Raw genomic sequence first — 18754 nt, forward strand, 5'->3', positions numbered from 1 at the left:
GACATACCCGTTATTGAGCTTGTGACATGGTCGTTTTACCCCTGTCCCGCTTGTGGACTCGTGACGTCATTGTGATTGACTTTTCAATTGAAATTCTCCCGACTTGTTATGGTCTCATGATCCCTCCATTAAAGTTTATATGTACCTTTGACATTGTTATCGTACTTATCAACTGGGATAATATTTTGACAATGCACAGTTTCTGTATATGTGGCTAGTATAGTTCAACAACGTTATACGTCTTGGTAGGCCTCATTTATTGTCGGATATTTACTATGGCCTACCCAAAGTTGAACCGGCGAAGCCTAATTTCTCGGCTCAGAATTCCGACGAATTTCACGTCGGAACGTTTCGCACTTTAAACATGGAAAACGTTGGCTAAAAATCCAAACCTGTCTTGTAGCTGCAGTTTATTCATTTATGCACAAATCCGCACAATCATTTCCATTGGATGTGTCCGCGTTTAGATGAATCAAGCCGTAACACTCAATCACCCTCACACTTTCGTAGTTTGGGCAGCCATTTTTTCCCCCAAGATGCAACGCGGCGGGAAACTCAAAACATGGACTGTCAAGAAAAGGCATTAGGTATCGTCTCTACACTTAATACGGTCATTTAGAGGTTGTGTTTCTCATATATTACGGACCGAAAAGGATTAGCATCTAACTTTGTCTAGTAAACCAATAAAGGCCAATGTCAGCAACAGTCACTTGAAGTATTCAATAAAATATAATTCATGTGTGTGCACATGGGTTTTTTTTCATTAATTACTAGAAAATAAGGTTAATGGTTATTATAACATTGTACAAATAAATAACCTGTGTGTTTGGTTTTAAAAGTAAATATCTTATATAAACTTTATTTTGTATGTAATTTATAATTAATACCTAATCCTCAGGTTAAATATATCAGAGACCATATAATCTATTATATGGAAAGATATTTAGAAAGATATGGTGAGGGGTATAAAGAACATTACTGCATCATATTTTTTCACACACGAACTGCTTTGTATGCAGGAGAAAAGCTTGGGTGATTATGATGTTACCTTTGAAATGAAACCTGCAAAATAATACCAAAACATATTGGATACTCCACTGAGACATTGCTCACACCTGGTGGCACATTTAGTAAAGAGTATAGTGTACATAAGTGCATCAACAATTTCAACTGTATTAAGAAAATACATGAAAACATATGTATGACTGTGCGTGTTTGTATAATGTTTTTTAATGGCTAGAAGATGCACAAACTGGCTATTTTTCCCGCTTAACCAACAAATAAGCATGATCTTTTTTCTGCCAAAATTCATTTGAAGAGACATTTAATCTCCATGCTACATGGAAAAATGTTAATGAAGAAACGTAAGTCAGCGATTGTACCAGGTGTTCACGAAACGATGAGTACTGATATATAGCATGAACGACACTACAGGTAGCAGTCATTCACAAATTTCAATAAAGAAGAATAAGTGCCAAACAAAGATGATCCATTGAATGTCTTTATTTACCTGTCTTCTTTCTTGTTCCACAGTGATATTACTAATCGACCAGAGTGGCCCCATCTCATCTCAAATATTTTAATGAATACTTCAAGTGACTGTTGCTGACAATGACTCAATGCTCACTTTAATAGGATACAACCCCTGACACAATAGGCTCAAAATAGCACAAACAAGTTGTGTAAATAATCGAATCACCAGCAACTGAGCACTGAACCGAATCATTTCAAACAGAAGTTCAGTTGGCCAGACACCGTAGGACATTCAAGGTAAGCCTAACTGAGGTTCTTTGTGGTGGGTTAAAAATTCAGAATCTTAATGTTTATAATTCCTCGTACAATGTTGAAGAAATTAATATTACTATTAGGTATAACAAATGCCTTGAACACGAACTTACGTTTTGGAAGATTCACAAGTATCACAACTATGACGAGATATAACGGCGACACTATTCCGGAAATAAATTAACGAGGTTTGGTGAACATCAGATTCTGCCTTTTCCAAGTAATAAATGTTTTACATACAAACGGAGGTAAGAGACACCATCATAATGTTGCTGTAAATATTAATTTGTGTAGACTGGCTAACACTTACTGATGTACATAAGAAGCGAGAGAGGCCGGCAAAGTCAACTGGATTGTACTGTCGCGTTCAAGATTATTGCACTGATATAACTTCGTGTGTGACTGCTTTAAGTGATCCGATTGAACTCATTTGACACAATGCTGCAGTTTAACATTGATACCCCACTCAGACACAATACAAACTCCTCGTCTTTGTTAACATCTGAATGCAGAGTTGTTATACAGGCTTTGAATACCACTCGATTATCAGGTTTATCCCGAGCAGACTGTAAATCCGAGTGACCAATCAAATAACAGTTTATCGATGTTACCTTGGTGACCGTATCTGGAATTCAGGGCCATATTTTGTGCTTGTTTTTATCCTTGTGATAATTTCACTATGTTGACGTCCATTCTTTCCTTACAAATGCTTTCTGAAATTGTTATCATATACAGGCGCGTTGTGAAATATGGTACATGTATATTCGCGTACATGTTGCCAATATTGGACTATATTGTACACATTACATTAACAGGAACGAAGAACAAGTTTATTAATGTCCTGTACACTTAGAAAACAAATAAACATATATGAATACAACACAAGATTTTAAGACGGCTCTTCAACTATATATATATGTACCTTTTCTGCTGATTTCAAATGCAATTGTCATTTACATACCAGGATTTACTACTTAGGTCAAAGTAAAGTCACCTTGACCCACACGGTCACCTTGATGACTACATACCACGTGTTCATCGTTCATCACAGTGGCCATGACACTTCCGTGTTAGAGTAGGTGCAAGAACTCAAATGCTGTCAGAATCAATTACGGAAGATGTTTGTCGGCAGTCTCAACTTAACATCGGACTCTTGAACACATTGCGTACTGATAACTTTTATCCCACCTAGAGGATTAAACAAGTATCGTGAGAGGCCCACCCGTCCACCAAATCGAAGCATTGTCAGAAACCACTGACACGTTTACAAGATGGACGTGGTCGATATATGACAATATGTTGCAATGAGTGAAACATAACCATAATAAAGACTAACCTAGGATTCGAACTAACGTTCATAGACCAAGTCGCAGGACGAAAGCTGCCTTACATGAAGCTTCTGGTAGCAAAATGTTCGGTAATGGTACGTCATGCAGCTTGAATATTGCTTGGCGTGGCATTAAGGAAATAAAGAAACACAAAGCATATTTTATCAGATGGATTCCTCAAATACAACTTGGATAATTACGGATAGTAATTATGAATATACCTGATACACTTACATAATTAGGCTTAAATGTGTAAAATCTTTTGATATCATTCGCTGTACAGGCTTAGATAAGAGATGCTTTAAAAAGACCTGATCAGTTAATTTAGTTCAAAGAGGTTTTACCGTAACATTTCACAACAGAAACTAATCATCTTACTTTGTGTTACATTACAAACCGCTATTGAGACACCTTGAACGGCTGAAGAATACATGATTGGCAACATCTCGTATACAAAGGAAAGCCTAACCACTAGACCCTTGTGTATCGTATAAAGCTGTCGTTGGAGGTATTATGTTATTATGTAAACAGCTCGGACACCATGTTTTATGATAAACTGAAATACATAATGATCAATTCAATATTTGCAGGATGGGAACGACCCTATCTAAAAGTAAATCACAGTGCACTGTGTACATCTGGCTGCCCGATCGTTCACGCGTAAGTCAGGCAGACGGAACGTACATCAGTTGGTGGCCCGAAGGTGGAAAAGGGTTGAGCTTGAAAGTGCCTGGAACTAGTAACGTTTTCGAGGACGACAAAAGAATAGAGGGAGAGCCGGACTGTACATCATGCAAATGGTTCGCGATGCGATGAAAGCGACTGTGTGTGCAGGTGTCGCCATGTTCAAAATGTTCATGGTATAACAACCTGGTCAAATGAAAACATCAGCTTATCCTCGGGCGGTCATGACCAGATGACTGTGTAAAAAAAAATGCAGTATTTCCAACTGAGGTTCTCACATTGGAAATGTAACTGAAATTCGAAGGAGTGCATATCTAACACTCAACTTTGTTTGAGTGGACCATGACCGGTTCTAAGATTGGCGATTCTTCGTGGAAAGTTTTTGCTCAGGCATTTTATACTTTTTGCCAGGATTTCTGAAATGGACAACGTGTGTTCGTGTCTATAGACAGTGTACAGACTACAAACAAATGCCCAGTTGAAGGTTTATCGCACGTCATCATATGGAATGGTTTGTAAATGTCAAGTTTGTTTTCTAACTATTGTCTGGTTGTATAGTTCAATAACGCTTCAAAATGAGATAGCGACCATTCCTTTTGAATGTATGTTTATGGTTTTAACTACTTTTACGTGATGTGGTTATTTTGAAAGACAAACAGGGGAATATGTATCACGTGTTACAAGGCCAAGGCGACACTTTGAAGATGTCAGCACGTTCAGCTTGTCAGCAAGATACCTCACGACCCATTCACTGGATTTTCTTCCTATTTGATACCAAACTTCATCTAGGGAAGGTGCAGGTTGACTGGTCACGCTTTTGTTGACAGTTAACTTCATCTTAAGCTACAACTTTCACTTTCATTATTTTTTAAGTTTGATTTGATAATTTGCGGCGGGGGATTATGTCACCTTAGTGACAATGCATGTTTTATTCAGATTGATACACAGCTTGGCTATAGTTAACAGTCACTGTTGAAATAAGAACGGCTCAGGACTGTTCAGTACAAAGGCAAAACCTTAGTTAGCATAGCCGTGGACGTGATCCTCAGGTGCAACTTTGTTCAGTCTATATTTATTAGGTAACTATCTGAGAATTGTTATATCCACTATCAACAAATGAAAGGGAAGTATGTATAAACTCGATATTAACCAAGAACATTACTTTATCAACAGCTGAACCACAATATTTTCCATTTCCGTCCAATCCTTTATGAATACCAAAGCCCTAAATAACGCGTCTAGATTTACCTCAGAATCTCCAGTCTGACAGGGGACTCCTTCAGTGGAGTTTTTTGTTTCCATCAGCATTCTATAAGCTATATATTCAGAGACTACGCGCCAGTCTGCCATAGATACTAAACACTGAAAGATACAGTTTGACCGATCGAATCAAACTGTACGATCTTCCTCACTAACAGTTTGGGTAATATATAGACTGGGCGGAGTTATCAGTATCATTCCGCTTCTGTAACAAACACTGAAACAAGTTGCTTATAAAGAATTGTCGCTATCTCACTTTGCATTCACTTGAGGCGTTATCTCTTAGTAAGTCACGTATCATAGTATCTGCATTATCTACATTATTCTTAATGTGTCTACATGAATGTGTCTGTATCTGCATTATTCTTACTTCTTTCAAGGAAATGCCTTTCAAGTGTTTTGTAAATAACATTTGATTCTTATGTTTAATGTATTTATCTATACCCTGAACATTTGTGACTGGTATTTGCTTGTTCAATGGCAATACTATTTCAGTTTTTTAATGATCAGAAATTATTAGTATATTCACGCTTAAGGCTAGCATAAAGGACACCTTTCTTCAGTAGTATGCTAACAGCTATTGTATGTAATAAAGTTTGGAACGTACATCTCATCTGTATCCACTTCATTATCACTTCTTAAAGGACTCTTTAGCTTAGGATGAGCTCGATCTCGGAGTGCTTTGACAAAGCCTTTGTCCGGTGTTTGATATGTGTTTACTGTTCTGGTGTCGTGTTACCAGTATAATGTGAAATCTGCATTAGATACAACCGCGGGTTTATCTGAGATAGGCTCGTCGTCCACCTGAGAAACATCAATACAGAAAAGTATATTTATCAAAATTGCCAAAAGAATTTGATGGGTTTTACAACTTTTCTTTAGAAACTGACTATATATAACAATTATCACACATCATTACTGTAGTCAGAAAACAGTGTACTCAAACATTTAAACTAAACTATCTGTATGATTAATAAAACAATGTAAGGTTTTACATCCTTTCTTGTGTAGTCGCTCCATGAATAAACGTTCTGTAATCGCAAACATGAATTGTAGACCATGTTCTATTATAATCATACATATTGTCTCATGGGCGGTGGTAGCCATGTGGTGAAACCATCCCCTTGTCACGGCGGAGTCCTTGGTTTGATTGCCTGCATGGGTTCACCATTGCAGTGTGTGAAATAAGGCCCGTCTGACCGCCCGAGACGGGCTAGATTTTTTACGGACGGTCTAGAGTTACAGCTAGCCAGCCCAGTGGTCTGGTAATTTTTTTAGATGTTCCATACATCTAAGTAAATTCACCATGTCTTACTTGGTGTCCGGTCTGGTTCAACTGACTGAGTTTGGTTTTACGCCGCTTTTAGCAATATTCCAGCAATATCACGGCGGGGGACACCAGAAATGGGCTTCACAAATTGTACCCATGTGGGGATTCGAACCCGGGTCTTCGGCGTGACGAGCCAACGCTTTAACCACTGGGCTACCCCACCGCCCCTCGGTCTGGTTCAAACCATTTAGGGTTGGTAACATTTTCAAATTACCAGTCCTGATGTCTGGCTGGGTTTTTGGCTTATTTTAATCACTGGTTCACAGCGTAAAACATCACTCACATTTAGTTCATTCACTCAGGTACTCGCTCAGACACTCTACTTTTGTAAAGCCGGCATATGACCTCATCCCGAATCAACACTATTGACACCGACTCCTCAAAATGGGAAATGTGCAAACAATCATATTATGTGTTACTATTTGCGTCTGCTTTACACAAAGACGCGATAGCCACAGAATCTTGATGGCAATAAATTCATATTTTAATATCACCGCCACTGGCAGCTACCAGTTCATTCAAACCCACAATCAGACATTACTTACTCCTGCTTTGCTGCACAGCGTCTTTACTGCTGGCGTGGGAAATACAACCGATTGTACCCCATACGTTTCTACACGTGTTCACACTAAATATGCACAAAGAACTTAGTTCACATATCTAAGCACCTTAGTTAAGCACATATCTCACGATTGTATGATCCCCTATCTTAACCCTTTGGAGCATATCTGAGACATGATTGGCCGTCATGTGCAATAAAGGGATCCCTCTGTACAGAACCCGGCCCAGTTGGAAGATGCTTTACACGAGGAATGGTGTAGACTGCTCCTTCAGAGGATAGGGAGGCTGACAGGGGGTATGAGGAGGAGAGTGCTGGCTGTAATACAGTCACATGGAGGTTTGAGCCATGAATCATGTAAAACACGCAAAATGACATTCTGAATGTTCCCATTCACTAATAAATTCAGAATTAAACATTCTAGGGCCGTACTTGTACAGAACGACAACTCCACCTCCACCGATAAAGATGTAGGATGAAGAATGACGTTGAAGAATAGTGAGTGAGTGAGTGAGTGTGAGAACAGCGTATTGGACAGTATTCCAGTTATATCATATGTCACAGCATCTCTTCTAGATGTGGGAGGAGAGTCCGAAGTGATGCATAGTTATTAACCACGGGTACGGTGCCTACAAGCTACATACAGTCCTGCATGTGCATAGAGCTGAGGTCACAAACTTTGGGCGCGGAAAAACTTTGGATCAGTAACCGCGTTTGGAAGCTTGGCTCCTGAGAGTTTCTAGGACTTCAGTCCTCCCCCCAACGAAGCACATGTGATATATGTGCTCTCGGCTTAGGCAAGTGAGTTTGTACAAAATTGCCTCTGTTCACCCAGCAGAAAATGGGTACCCGGTGGGATACGTCATGTGACTATAACCGATGTAATAATAATCAGATTGTTAGGGCGCTTCGAGCATACATTCTGCGTGGAGAAATGGGCATGATAAATGGACTATTAGTACGCAGTTCTAAAGAACGATCATATGTGTCTGGTACTCGGAAGGGAAGCAACTCTGCACAGCGAATTCGTAGTCGGTGACAATAGCTGGGCTGTGGTGGTTTCACTGGTGGTAGAGAGGTGTGTAAAGAGAGGATGCGAAGAGTGAGATGGTGCGTCTTTCAGTTATTCCACGACGTGCCACTTCGAAGCTGGAATCGATGCAGATCCCCACTTTGGGATACCACATCACGGGTACCTGGGGATACCACATCACGGCTACCTAGAGATACCACATCACGGGTATTGTGCAAGCGGGGTAATGAACAGGGAGTGATTGATATGAAGCGTGTTATAATGAGATGGATTTGAAGGAAATAGAGATTGTTAAGATTATGTGGAAAAGGTTTAAATGAAAACTGATTGTTTGATTGTGACATTCACTGCAATTTCTACTTTCTACCATATCCCTTTCCAACCTGTCAAAACTGTTTCTGTCCCTGTGTACTTACTGTCAGTGACAAAATAAAGTATCGATTTTATTCAGTGAGTGTGTGAGTTTAGTTTTACACCGGACTCAGCAATATTTCAGCTATATGGTGGCGGTCTGTAAATAATCGAGTCTGGACCAGACAATCCAGTGATCAACAGCATGAGCATCGATCTGCGCAATGGGGAACCGATGGCATGTATCAACCAAGCCAGTGAGCCTGACCACCCGATCCCGTTAGTCGTCTCTTATGACAAGCATGGATTGCTGAAGATCAATATTCTAACCCGGACCTTCACGGGTCGATTTCATTCAGTTGTTGCATTCTGTCAAACAATGACCTTCTGTAATATATAATAAATTATGAAGATGTAGCGCCATGCGTTTCGTTTTCATCATATCAATTTTAGGAACAAGCAGTTTGGTTGAAATTAAGTTGATAATAGGCTTAGGAAGGCAAATGAATATATATATAATGCATATATTAATTATATGTGTCCTTTAGTGTTAAGTTCTACAGATTAAATTCACTTATGTTTTTTACTGTTATTGTAATAATTATAGAAAAATGATAGAAATGTGGCATTTCATTCATATGTTCCATTGCATAAAAGTCATGAGATCTTCTTTCGTCAAACTGATCATGGTTGTAAATTATTAATGTACATAATTACGCACTGATGCAAATTCTGAAATAATTTCCAATTCTATGTATTTAAATATTCATTTTAGACTTGAATCACATGACAGAAATGATGATTTTGTCGGGCCTTCTGTCTCCATCCCATGCCCAGTAGATTCCATTTGGCCAGTGTCAATTTCAACAGCTGATGTCTTCACATCGTCAATTTCTGCCTCCTCTATCAAACGAGGGTTACTTCATTTTTATACCGCCTGGCAAAGGACAAGCAAGCTACAGGGGATATGAAGGCCATAAAGAAAGGTTCACTGATGTTTGAATGGGACAGGGCACTGGAATGCAGTGTTCACATGGCATCTACTCATGTATACTTCAGTGCATTGTCAGTGCATCGATGAAACACAATGTATAGTATTAAAACCAGAAATTCAAAATAATTACTTAAACCTTTTAAAATTACAATGAATGATGTCACTAAAACAACATTAAAATAGGTTTATTCAAAAGTTTTACTTACAAGTTTTCCAATTATAATTGTACCACTTATATTAACATGGAGGGATAGTAAGATTTAATTGATGTAAAATTATATGTAGATCTAACTCAATGTTCTTCTAAACATTACTTCTCGAGTTTACTAATAATAGTAAATTATACAAAACTTAGTTTCCTTGAGGGATTCTTCAGTCGGAAGCTTCCGGCTTGTCATCGTTGGTATGGGTCCATAAAAAACATCAATAAAACACAAAGCAACAGGAACAAAATTAAACAAACAACCATGCAATAATCTTAACACAATTACCTTGAGAACATGAACATCAATGATAGCTGAAGACACATTCATAGCTGCATTTTTCATATTTATTATCTAAGTGTCTGAGTATGTTGCGTGGAATTTGTTTTAGCATTGCGAACTGAAACTTGATACCATTTTCCTGAATTTGAACTCTCGAAAAACACTGAACAACTATGCTTCTATGCATGCTCCATTGAAATACAACACTTATATTCAGATATAGATCTACATCAAGCTCTGAATCATAATCTACAGATGACAAGGATACTGTTTAAGAGTGAGTGAGTTTAGTTTTACGCCGCATTCAACAATATTCCAGCTATATGGCGGCGGTCTGTAAATAATCGAATCCGGACCAGACAATCTAGCATGAACATCGATCCACGCAATTGGGAGACGATGACATACATGCTTGTCAGCCAGGTCAGCGAGCCTGACAACCCGATCCCGTTAGTCGCCTCTTACGACAAGCATGGGTTACTGAAGTCACATTCTAACCCGGACCTTCACGGGTTACTGTTTAAGATATCCCATTCAAACATTATTCCTCTTTACTCCATATATCAATTTTCCAAATATTATTCTCAGCTAAACAACGATGTTTACATAACAAAAACATTCGACAAACAATCGTATCTATCAACTTTAACTTTTGATAAAATACGAGACATGAGTTGGAAAATCACGCAAAATCAAATATTTTATCATTTTTTTTAAAAAAAGCCCAGTTTTTTCACGAACTTAATAGTGTGCTAATAGACCATGGACTATGAGAAGGGCGGGTAACGTCACAAGCTAACAACTGATTCAAATGTGACTTAACCTCATCAAACATGGAAGGCGGAATGCGTCTACACCTCTGCTTAAAAGGGACATCATCAGTCAACTCTATCCTATGCTTCACTGCAGATGAATGACCCAAGTCTAAATCATCTTTCGAGAAAATGTCACAATAACTTGAGATGAGATTTTGACCTAACCGTAACTCCTCAGGTGATAGTGTCTCTGTTTCAATCTCAGTGCCCTCATGAAGTAGAACAGACAAACCATCTACACCACTAAGTCCAACTACCTCACTTGTATTACAAGTGGGAGACTGCATATCCTCTACAGTAACTGGATGTAACTCACACAAAACAGACTTTGGAGGAACAACCACTGTCCTTGTTGTAACATTGTTAATACCCACTTAAACTGGCACATGATGGTTCTGAGAATAGATAAACACAGTTGGTTCAATGTCCAAATCACTAGGAATGACTGAACGGGGTGTAGCCTGCAACAGTGCACATGTCTGAGCACAACTAATGCGCTTATCAATAAAACCTTCAATGATCACACTACTGTTAGCAGGTATAACAATAGACTTTGACTCAGCACTTTTCACCAGAGCTAATCTGTAGTTCCGTTTCTGCAGTTCCTTATTCCGAATTACAATAGTACGGAAAGTGATGTACCAAGAGGTATGAATATTTGCATCCTGCAAAAACCTCGGACCCCTATCATTTCTACACCTGTCTATAATAGTCTGTAGTATGTTGGTACCCAACAGAATAGGAACAGTATGGTTATATCTGCTATCAGGTACTACCAAGAACACACAAGGTAATGGAGTCATATTGTCTACACCATGAGCCACTATATCTGTGATGACATATCCCAAATAAGGTAAACTTTGACCATCTGCACATTCTATCTCAAGAATTGTCTTAAGTGGATGAAGCGGAATATGACGGAAGTGTGAATTGTAATGACTTTCACTCATAGTGGAAACTGTAGAACCTGTGTCTAGCAAAGCCTGACTATAAACTCCCTCAACAGAAATGCTCCCTTCAGTTGGCTCTCCACAAAGACCTGTTGGCAAACCAAAACCAGGTGGGGACAGTGATTTACTATGTGGGTTTACGGACGTCCCCTTCTCATAAACCCTCTCCTGTTTAAACCTCTTCCCCTGAAATGATCCAACTTCACTCTGGACCCATACTGCACATGACCATATTGTCCACAACGATAACACTAAACACCCTGATCATCATCCTCAACAACATCACCCTGAACAGTAACATTGCCTGTAACTTCGACCCTGAGACCAACGACCTCGTGACCTAGAACTGGGTTTACCTGAGGTGGAAACATAATCACGCAGTGATTTAACCTCAGCAGCAAGTTGTTTTACAACACCAATAAGTTCGGAAGTGTCTGAAGATGTAGCAGCTTTAGCAGTTTGCTTTACTTTAGGAATGTCAGTGTTAACCATCGTGGAGGAGCGTGCTTCGTCCATACGTCGCATCTCGGCTCTCAAATCATCAAAAGATTTAACTGAATCAAACTTATGACCAGAAGCATCTTTAAGAGGTTGCAACATACCTTCCCAAAATACAGAGCATAGTGCTTCTTGATTCTTATGCAATGCACCATCCACGATGGCTCGAGCATACAGCTCTTCCACACGACAACCCCATTCCTGAACAGACTCTCCCTCGCTCTGTTTTGCACTATAAAAGGCACCAACCAAAGAGGTTTTCTCTTGTACAGTCCCATATATACTGTGAACCTTTGACAACAACTCATCCACACTGGAATCAGTACTCATACAAAGCATGATGTTACTCGCTTTCCCTTTTAGCGACCGAATGATAGCATTCTTAAGTACAGAAGGAGAATACTCCTTGTCATGTAATAACCGATCAACTTCATACCGCCAAACAGCATATGACACCTCACCCTTGCCTGTCTCACCCATAAATGTCGAGATCTTAGGCGGCTGGTTAACTGTGATAGAAGGGACTACTGATGCTGATGGAGCAGGAGACACTCCCTGAGCTGCCAGATAATCTGTCATCCAACGTTTAAAAACATCAGGATTATCAGCCTTAGGCTTAACACCCATCTCCTCTATGGTTTTTACTAGAATTTTAACATCTTCCTCTTCCATTGAGGCCATGTTTCTAGACCACACACCAGACCCTAGCCAAAATATTGCAGCAAGGAAGACCAGAATAATACATAACCCCATGAAGTTACCCCAAAACCTAAACAATACCTAAGTCTAATTGTTACTTTAAGTGATAACCTACATCTTGAGTGTCAACCTTGTCTACACACTAGAAGTACTAGCAAGTGGCAGTGTCTAGAAAAATGTATGGTGCAAATCAGTTAAGCATGTCAAAGTGGTGTCTTAGTCTGGATTTTTGTCTAAAATGAATGACACAGATTTCACATGACAACAACTAAAATATAACAAAATCAAGGCAAAAACACATCAATACATACAGCCTCAAAATACAATCACACTTTCAAGAAATCGCATACAGCATATCACTAATACATGAATAAAATTTGGTACAAGGCTACATGCCTGAAACAGTCAGGAGCAATAAATAGCTCACAGGCATAACATGTCGGTAGCCTGGAAACTTACTGTCTCTCTCCCAAACAATGTATTCAGAAATACGACTGAATTTAAAGGGAGTACGGGTGGCAATCACATTATCACAAGTTCATGGTTATGTCATGGTCTCACAGTCTCTGGTGGTAGTTCACACGGTGACTCTGAAGCGGTGGTCCAGGGTGGTTGACAAGGTGCTCACAGCTCACAACATTCCTCACTGGGGGCTCCAAATTTGTAACGGGGATGGCTCTTTCACAATGACACAACTCCGTTGAGGCTGCAAGTTCCTTTTTATTACTGTAGATTGTATATAATAATACAAGTCTGAAACAATGTATATGAATATATAACATTCCATCAAAATACCTATTTTATCCCATTCATTCATTTCATTGCACATTGTTCAGATAATTAACAATCACAGCTCTACCACTGAACAAATAAAAATAAGTCAAAACAAATTGACATCACAAAATTAATGGTTCAGTTTCATATTAAGATCCTTATGATTTATGGAACACATTGTGCATCTTCAAAACAGTGAAACATCAACGTGTCTTACCATCTATGGGACAACTTGCTTCAAACTGGCCACATGTTGTGGGGCACCAACAAAACACCAAGAACCTATAATATGTATGTTTTAATTAGCATGGAAATGCTAATTCTCACCAGCAAAGTAAACGTACAAACTGTTTGGACTCAAACATTAATCTGAATCAATTGTAAGTGAAATTATTGACACCAACAATTTCTAACCATAGGTCAAAATATACCTCCACCAATTGCATAGATTCAGTTACAAGAAATACTGAATTAACCTTTCAACAATTAAACATATTTTTGTAGTTTATTCCTTTTAAATAAAACCAAATGTAACTAACCTGTAATTCACCAAAGTCACAATCCACCACCCATGACTTTCAAACCACCTTGCCAGGTTGGGAGAAAGACAGCAAGATGCTGCACATCTTCAGCCAATAAAAACCAAGGACAAGACAGCAGACCTGACCTCATTAAGACTTGGCTACTTTTGACCCATGACCCAGTGGTGACTATAAATAAATCATGGACTTGTGAAAATGTAAACCTTTTCACTGACAATTGTATTATTGTTTAAGGTGTTATTAATTGATTCCAAACAGGAACATAAGACAAGACATATTAAAATAGATTACTTTTCCAGAATATTTTACTATTTGTATATTTTGTACTTGTTACATACTTGTATTTGTTACACACTTGTTTGTACTTGTTACACACTTGTATTTGTTACACACTTGTTTGTACTTGTTACATACCCACGAAATCAGCATTGATAAAGTGGGACCGACAGACGACATCGTGTGTTCCTGGTTTCCACAGATTCTTCGTATCCGCATCAACTCTTCTAACGGCAACGCGCCATTTCTGTCGCAAGTCAAGGTCTGTGGGGTATTTGTGTCTCCCTATATTATTTTTACAACATTGAACAGAGCAGTATCTCGGCATGTTTGCACCACGGTCGACGTAATCGTCGATACGAGCCATTATGAAAGCTGACATGCGCTTTCGCGTTGTACCGACGTGTACACCTGTGCCACCTAGCGAGAAAATGTTGGTGGTGTCTCCCATTACACATTCGTCAGCACAATACATATTTTAAAAGTACATGTGTGTGTGTAAATGACTCAATGCTCACTGTTATAGGATACAACCGCCTGACACGATAGGCTCAAAATAGCACAAACGAGTTGTGTAATAATCGAATCACCAGCAACTGAGCACTGAACCGAATCATTTCAAACAGACGTTCAGTTGGCCAGACACCGTAGGACATTCAAGGTAAGCCTGACTAAGTTTCTTTGTGGTGGGTTAAAAATTCAAATTCTTAATGTCTATATTTACTCGTACAATGTTGAATAAATTAATATTACTATTAGGTATAACTTATGCCTTGGACACGAACTTACGTTCAGGGTGATTCACAACGATCACAACTATGACGAGTTATAATGGCGACACTATTCCGGAAATAAATTAACGAGATTTAGTGAACATCTGTCTTTTCCAAGTAACAAATGTTTTACATACAAACGGAGGTAGGTGCCACCATTATAATGCTGCTGTAAATATTACTTTGCGTAAACTGGCGAACACATACTGAGGTACATAATAAGCAAGTGAGGTTGCAGAAGTCTGGAATTTACCGTCACGTTCAAGAATATTCTACTCATATAGCTTTGCGTGTGACTGCAAGTAGTAATCCTTACTTCTAGCGGCTTGAAGCGTCAGCCTACTCAGATACCATGCTGCAATTTAACATTGCTACCCAACTCAGACACAATAAAGTGACTTCATATCCTTGTTTTAACGTCTAATGCTCAGCTGCATGCTGTTTATGTGATTAAAGCGAGTACGTTTTCAATAATACAGTTTCTTAATCATTACTGACTGGAATGAAATACACAATCTTTGTAGAGTTTATACAGGCTTTGAATACAACTCGATTGCTGGACTATATTAAGCATGATACATTCACAGGAACGAGGAAATAGTTTTTAACAGTAAATATAAACCCAGTGATACGAAACTAAATAACCACTTCTGCTTTGTGTGTTACTTAGATAGCCGCGTGTGGTACATTAGGTTCAAGTTATGAAATGCTGACGAAATCAAGTTAGTACTAAATTCTTTCCAAATGGAATATAATTCATCTACGTGTGAATACCACATCCATACCATACACCAACAATCCAATGGTAACACCCCTGTGGATATTTCCTTTGGTATTTTGTACCCGTTTTGCGTTGACTTATACTATATCCAGATGATATTGTATATTTTCCGGGGGAGATAGTTTATCTTTAGGGTATGAAATATATAATGTTATACCAAGGCCTTTTCATTTGCGATTACTTGTACCAAGCGTTTATTGGGGAATAAATAGAATAGTAAACTGAACTAGTGTTCGTGTCAGATCAAAACACATAGTATCGAGAACATATTTCGCTGTTCTCTGTGGCGTTTTGTAAACTTAGTACTTTTTTATAATACAGTTGTTGATTGTACAGGCTTTCCTTCTTGTTTTGTTTGTGGTAAGGTGAAAGTTACCTTAAATTAAGCTTCTAATTGTAAAATGTTGTGTAATGGTACGTCATGCAGCTTGAACATTGCTTGGCGTAGCATTGAGGAAACACAGAAACACAAAACATTATTAATCCCTCAAATTCGACTTAAATAATTGTGGGTAGTTATTATGAATATGCCTGATACATTTTCACATTTAAGCTTACAAAATCTTCAGATATCACTCCTTGTACCGGTTTAGATAGGAGTTGCTCTAGAAAGACTTTATCAATTTAGTTCAAAGAGGTTACGTTTAGTTGAGGATGAGACATTACAAACCACTTTTCAGACACCTTGAACAACTAAACTTTGCAGGATTGCAAACATAATATACAAAAGATAACCTAACCAGTAGACCATTGTGTATCGTATAAAGCTGTCGTTGAAGGTATTGTGTTATTATGTAAACAGCTCGGAAATCATTTATTATGATAAAATCAAATACATAATGATCAATTTAATATTTGCAGGATGGGAAAGACACAATCTAAAAGTACACCACAGTGCACTGTATACATCTGGCTGCCCGATGGTTCACGCGTTGGTCATGCATCACTGGAACTGGCAGACGGAACGTACATCAGTTGGAGGCCAAAGGGTGAGAAATGGTGTGACGCACCTGTATCACCGGAACTGGCAGACCGAACATACGTCAGTTGGTGGCCAAAGGAAAGAAAAGGGTTGAGGTTTTCAGTACCTGGAACTAATAACGCCCTAATGGACGACATCAGGGAAGAGGGCGAGCCAGACTACACACTATATTTCCCTTCATACATCCAACTGCACCAGATGGCTATGAAAGGGTGGTGGCAAGAGTTTAAGAATGAAGGGACGTGGGATATCAGGAAGAATTGTTGCTGGGTGGTCAAAAGAACACTTATTGCTGGAGGCATAGAAAGATATGTTTACATCAATAAGGTGATCATTGATAACCCAATAAATCTAAAGAAAGTACTGAGTAATATTCCTGGCATTGACATCCGAACTGGGAGGTCGATCAAGGATATTAGAAAAATTCTAATGCTAAAATTGTATGAGGCAAAAAAGTTTGTGATTGCAGGGATCTTAGCATTCGGAATTTGGATGGTTTTGGAAGGATCCGACTAACAACTAATTCAAATTGAAACATCAGCTTATCCTCCAGCGGCCTGGACCAGATGACTATAACAAAGAAGCAGTATTTTTAACAGAGTTTGTCACACAGGAGCTGTAATAGGAATTCGAAGGAGTGCACATCTTAACACTGAACTTTGTTTGTGTGGACCTAAACCTGCTCCGAGATCGGAGATTCCATTAAGGAAGTGTTTTTGCTCAACCACTCTACTTTTTGGCCAGGAATTTTGCAAAATCGTGTGTGCGAGGACATAGACATAATCTACAGAATACAAATAACCAGTTGAAAGTTTATCACACGACCATAAAGAATGGTTCGTAAATGTCATGTTTGTTTTCTAGCTATTGTCTTGTTGTATAATTCAATTTGGATATGTAATTGACTACGATCTGTGATTGACTTACAAGTGCAAAATAAGATGTCGACCATTCTTTCTGAATAATGTTTTATGGTTCTAACTACTTTTTCGTGATATTTATATTTGCGCAGACAATCAGAGACATATACGTTGTTATCCATTTAAAGTTTCATGAATGTCTATATGGAAATATATACTGATCTTCACGGGTCCATTCGTTTTGGATATACATTGGTTCACATCATACACCAAATATACACTTTGAAGTACCTTAGAAATGCGACCAGAGTAAGTCGGTGGTAATGAGCGCTGTTGGATCTAAAAGAAACTAGGTAACTCTTATATTGCTGGATATTGTGGTTATGTTGTTATAGTGCGCCATTTGTTCTTTTATTCATTAAAAGAAAGTTTAACATTCCATACACTAGTATTCCCAATTTCTATTATTGTATAAAATAAACGTGTTGCATATTTTGACTATTTCCTATTTTCACATTGCCACAGTCTCTGTTAAAATAAGAACGCCTCAGGACTGTTCAATACAAAGACCAAGCCTTAATTAGCTTAAGTGCACAGAAATCATAAATAAACATGAGTGGGCGGAGCTTATGTGACCACGTCATACGTGTTTCGTACGCACTACTTCTCTCTTGAACACGGAAGTGTCTTTACTTCAGCTGAGTCGTGTAAAGTTGAATAGCGTGTAATGAGAGTGCATTTTCCCCTACAACATAACAAAAACAGCATTTCCTTCCATAGTTACCATTTATAAATATTAAAGAAAATATAGCAATATTCAAATGTTTGTTAAAAGTTCGATCGAAAATTTGCAAGGGACCGTTCATAATGTATAGCTGGGCTGGGATCGAGTGATGATGATTGTTATGGAGAAGCACGTACAATGTGAATAACAGTCAAAGTGCATGTCCATGTATACAAAATTATGCTCTCTCTCTCTCTCTCTCTCTCTCTCT

General features: G+C 38.6%; 1 long non-coding RNA gene across 2 annotated transcripts; it reads left to right on the forward strand.

Moving 5' to 3' along the window:
• Positions 1–14511: 14511 nt before the first annotated feature.
• LOC124275428 lies at positions 14512–17188 on the forward strand. 2 transcript variants are annotated; one of them, XR_006898281.1, is made up of 2 exons: positions 14512–15024; positions 16779–17188. It is a non-coding gene; the product is annotated as an uncharacterized LOC124275428 (long non-coding RNA). The 2 variants fall into 2 exon arrangements; XR_006898280.1 differs by lacking the exon at positions 14512–15024 and adding an exon at positions 15112–15281.
• Positions 17189–18754: the final 1566 nt, after the last annotated feature.

Source organism: Haliotis rubra, unplaced genomic scaffold (genome assembly GCF_003918875.1).
Source record: "Haliotis rubra isolate DU_JTF1 unplaced genomic scaffold, ASM391887v1 Scf2, whole genome shotgun sequence".
Taxonomy (NCBI): Eukaryota; Metazoa; Mollusca; class Gastropoda; order Lepetellida; family Haliotidae; genus Haliotis; species Haliotis rubra.